The following is a 5,447-nucleotide window of genomic DNA, read 5'->3' as shown; positions in this document are numbered from 1 at the left end:
ATATGGATAAGTACAAGAGTAAGAAATTTGATTTATTCCCACTTGCTTTAGATAAGAAAAATAAATTGAAAAATAAAGATGAATGGGCTAAAGAATCAGATGATCTATTTTGTTTAAGAGTGAATGAAGTCATAAATGAAAAAGGACATGCATGGTGGGCAGCCACAATAGAAGAAATAATGAAGGCCCAATTATTCTTTGATTCTTTAAAGCAAGATTTTGTTAGTATTGATAAAGAGGCAGAATATGTGATCAAAAAACAAAGTGATATTTTGCAGTTTAACTGGCTAGATGACACCCTCTTTGACAAGTGGATGGTTGATGTTGCTTTTGATGAGTAGTGGGAAGAGTTTGGGAGTGATGATGATGAGATGAATCCAGATGAAATACAAATCATTAATACACCTTCGAAAGATCAGAGGAGAGAAGAAGACAAAGGAGGGCAATCATCTCATGTGGAAAGTACCTTGGGCCAGATGGATGATGTGGCAGAAATGAAATGAAATATAATTGTCACCTTGGTAGTACATGATGATACAAGTGGAAATGCCAGAGTAGATGTGAATTTGCAGGAATCAGAGCCTGACACATCATTGGCAAGCTTGATAGTTACATATGCCAAGAACTCAGAATAACTAAAAGCCAATCATGGGATTTGTAGCATTTGAAAATGTAACAGAGGAGGAGCCTACCAAAGGAATAATTTCATGTACAAGTTTTTCTGTTATATAGTTTTTTGTCTTTTTGTGATAGAAAAATGTAAATATCTTTTGTCTAGTTGACATCTATCAGTTCTCTACACCTGAAGCTTGTTGCATCCCGCTCTATTTAAGTGAGATTCCAAGGTTAGAGAAGGGTCAATTTCATTGTTAATTTTGGTCTATGCTGAATATGGTTTGGTCTAGTTTATTAGTACAAAACTTATGATGTATTTTTCAGCAAATACTTGGGAATATATTGATGTTACAGGGGTTTGATGTTTTTTCTAGAGTCATTCTAAGTTTTATTATAATTGTACACAATTTTCAAAGAAGATTAATACAAAGTTGAATTGTCCCCATATCTATTCTTGTTGAATTTTGTCTCCATTGTTATTCCCTGGTCATTTTGATGTTGTGTAAGCAAAGCTTGTCCAATTGAATGCAATTCACTTAGATTGTATGTCAATTCATTATTGCTATTGATTCAATGAATTAAGTAAATGCTCTAGTGAATTTGATAGGGTTGCTAAGGTAATAGGAAGGATGTCTATAAGGGTGAATTTCATTAAAGATTGCTGATAGTATTGGTTATAATGCAATCAATTAGATCTATAAATTGAAGTAGACTCTGAATCCCAATGGATAAAGCACTAATCTAGTTGATCCAATCTGCAGATAGAGAGATCATGAATAAGCACCAATTCTAAAATCAAAATCAATCTTATTTTACCATTTGAAGAGTTTCAAGGAGGGTCAACACTCATTTACATCTAATTTATGAGTCTTAGATAGCTACTATTTTCAGAAACATTTGTAAACCTAAGGAGAATTGTGACCTCATCTACTTATAAGGGATGTATATCATCTGAAAATGTCAAGGAATGGATAAATATGTATATGTCAGAGATAGAAGATGAGAATCAAAATGAAACTAATAGGATTCTCATACAAAAACATTCATTTGAATCATCCCCTAGGTACACCCATCTTGGTTCTGCAAAGCCTAGAGAGTAGAAAACCTGTTTTGGTTTTGTTGAAGTTGGATCCAAATAATATGCATACATAATTGTTAATGGGAAGTAGCTAGTCCCTAGATTTGTGAGCATTATTATCTTGGTATTGAGCTTTTGTTGTTCAGTAGTTGAAAAACACCAACAAAATGGCGACTCTGTTGGGGAGTCGTTTAATACATGTGTGAGAAGTACTGCAATTTATTTGGTCGTGTTGTATATGTGTTTGTCATATCGTTTCAGTACTGTTTGTGGTTATGGTGGACTTGTTTTAGTGACAAACCTTGAGAATTTAAAAAGAAAAGGAAACCCAAATGCCACATGTGTACACTGATGTATACAACCCTTTCAAGTGTCTTATCTGTCAAGCTAGAGTTGCAGTCTTATCTTATGTCCTTTCCCTAAAAGTTAGGAGTTGTTTTATTGTTACTTTTCCTTATGAATAGGGTGGTGACTTAGTCAAGGTTTTGAAGCTAGTGCTTATTTGATAAATAGTAAATATGGCTAAGAAAGGAAAAACACAAGAGCTTACACCAGAGCAAATCCTAATGTACCAATGTATATTGACTTACATCAAGGTGGTAGGAAGAAACTAAATAAGAAAAAGGTAGACCCAAACCCCACTAGGGAAACCAAGATGTAGTGTATTAGTTAATTCTCAATACCAACCATTGGTAGGGAGAGAGCCTTCTTCACTCAGCTCGGAATCAAAAACCACAAGACTCTTAGGAGGAATATTTAGTACCCCATTATCGGATGAAAGAATCCATCAGGACAAGAATATGTCACTAGTAGGGAATGCATCCCTTAGGCCAGATCTGATAGCCAAGATGAATCATAGGTTGGGATTTAGGAGTGCATTTGAAGATCCTTTTAATCCTAGAGTAGTCCCATACATGGAAACCAATCTTATAGATCTGGATGATCCTGCTGATTTTGAAGCCACTTTTGCAGATCCTAAAGAAGTGTGATTAGAGATAGGAGTTTTGAAGAAATGGGTTGCTGAGGAAGAAGCTAAACATGCTCATCTAGAAAAGGAAAGAGAGCGAGCCACCCTAGATGCCATTGTTGAAAGAGATAATTTGCTTATAAGGATGGTTTCCTTAAAAGAACAAAACAAGAAGTTAGAAGAAAGAACTTCAATCCTTAATGCTAATGTCTTTGGGATGTAGATAGTTTAAGAACCAAAGTTCAGGAACAAGAAAAGCTTCTAAGCCAAAGACAAGAACCTGTTATTTCCCAAGTTCAACCCTACAAGCCTGTCCAAAATAACTAGGTAGAACCTACTGTCAAATAGATAGATAAAGGAAAATGCAAAGCTATAGGAATCTAGATAAATGAGCCTCAAGTAGTAGCAAGTAAATCTTTAAACCCCCCTATGTTGAAGTTAGATCTAGATCTGGAAAAGTCTAGGAAAGAGAAAGAAGATCTTGCAAAGGAACTCGAAAAGGTTGAGAATGAAGCCCAAGTTGCAGAAACTAGGAGAGATTGCTCAGGGGATACCATCACAAGTGATGGTATGCCCCAAATAATTTACCTCTGACTAGAAGAACATGTATTTACCCATTTTCCATACAACTGATGATCTCATAAGCATTGCATCACCTAGTGTAAATGGACCTCATGTTCCTTTATAGTCTTTGAATAGATCAATATGTCATCAAAGAATACAATGACACATCAATCGAGGTATGTGAGAAATAGTCCATTCATCAAACTCATGAACATCGACGACACATTGGTTAACCCAAAGGGTACAACCGTGAACTCATAATGTCCATATCATGTATGAAAAGTTGTCCAATGAATGTTGGCCTCATGAATACAAAGATAATGGTATCCAAACTTAAGATCAATCTTCGAGAACACTCGTGCTCCCTTCATCTAATCAAATAAGTCATATATGCTCAACAAAGGGTACCAGTTCTTCATTGTCACCTTATTCAATTGCCGATAGTCAATGCATAAATGCAATGATCAGTCTTTCTTCTTCACAAAGATGAATGGTGCACCCCACGAGGATACACTAGGATGAATATGGCCCTTGTCCAACAAGTCCTCCAATTACAATCTAAGCTCACTCAACTCTTGAGTAGTCATATGGTAAGGAGCTCATGATATTGGCTTTGCTCCTGGTATGAGATCAATCTAAAAATCAATGTTATGTTGCAATGCATACTTGGTATCTCATCAGGAAACATGTTTGCATACTCACAAAGTAGTGGTTGATCATCAAGTGTCACCATACGACTCTTGGCCTCCTTAAGATCACTGATAGAAACTACAAACATCTGACATCCCTTTCGCACACTCTAATTCAGTTGATTAGCTGAGATCATTCGAAGTGAGACTGGTCTCTTGACCCCTAAATGTTCCACCTGCCCACATGTGTCATCAACACACTGTACTGACTTATGGTGGCAATCTATATTCATCTCATGAGTAGTTAACCAATCCATGTCCATTAACATAATGCCATACAATCCTAATGGTAGGGTATGAAGATCCACTGTGGTGGTGAAGGTACCCAAGTTCAATCTACAACCACTGACTAAGGAGTCTACAACCACTTTGGATCCTATGGCTAACTCAACTTTCCACCTATTGACTCAATGTGCTACCACTAGCCCACATCACTAAATAAGAGATGGTGAAATAAAAGAATCTGAAGCACACAAGTCAAATAATATTGAAGATGAAATGCCATGTAATGTACTTGTAGCCTTGAATATGGTACCTTGATGCTCAACTTGATATTTATCAACCATTGCAAAGAATCGATGGCTACTACCTGCATCTCCTACAGTAGGCTCCGACTTGGCTACACCTCTATTAGGTCTTGAGGAAGGCTTAATAGGAAATCTCACTAATTTATGGCCAAGTTGGCCACAAGAATAACCTTTTGCTGCAAAGCTCGAATCGGGTCCACGCCCACCTTGAACAACACTAGAATATGGAGCACTTCTCTTGCTAAAGTTCTATTGACCACTTTGAGAAGGGAAATCTTGCTAAAACTTCTTTCCATGGCTTTGGTCATCCCCTTTCTTCCCTGAGGCACTTGAATTTTTCCTTTGATCAATTCCCTCATTGATTTTTATGATCATAGCCACCATGGGAGGGTGCTAACTTGGTTTGGCCCTTTCCTGAGGTCTGAGTAAATTGTGCATCCTATCTTGAAGTTTGTACACTATGGTTCTGAGAACCTGATTTACCATTGAACCGTTCAGCCAAATTGCTCTTCACAATTTGTGCCTTCTCCACAATAAGGATAAGTGTCATAGGTTGATGTATCTGAACCTCTCCAATGATGGAGTCCTTCAAACCCTAGATAAAATATTAAGAAGTATCTCATCATGATTATAGCATGAGTACTACCTAAGCTCAAAGAATCTAATCTTGTACTAGTCCACTGACATGTTCCCTTGTTTAATCTCATGGAATTCATCAACATGAGCCTCCCTAAACTGAGAGGATAAAAATCTCTCTCTGAATCTCTCCTCAAAGATCTCCTAGGTGAGACCTGTGATGTTGATCTAGAGCTTCTACCCCTCTATATTCCACCAAATGGATGCATGGTTCCTCAGCTGCATGACTGCAAAATGGGCCCTCAAATTGGTTTCATATGGATACATGGAAAAATAACATTCCATATCAAATAACCAATTTTCTGCCCTGAAGCCACCTCCCTTACCATCATAGAATGGTGGTTTGAACTGCTGAAGAGATTTCATAATGT

Source organism: Cupressus sempervirens, chromosome 6, assembly GCF_028749045.1.
Source record: "Cupressus sempervirens isolate cs-2001-9-10 chromosome 6, ASM2874904v1, whole genome shotgun sequence".
Classification (NCBI taxonomy): domain Eukaryota; kingdom Viridiplantae; phylum Streptophyta; class Pinopsida; order Cupressales; family Cupressaceae; genus Cupressus; species Cupressus sempervirens.
This window is presented reverse-complemented; position numbering follows the sequence as displayed.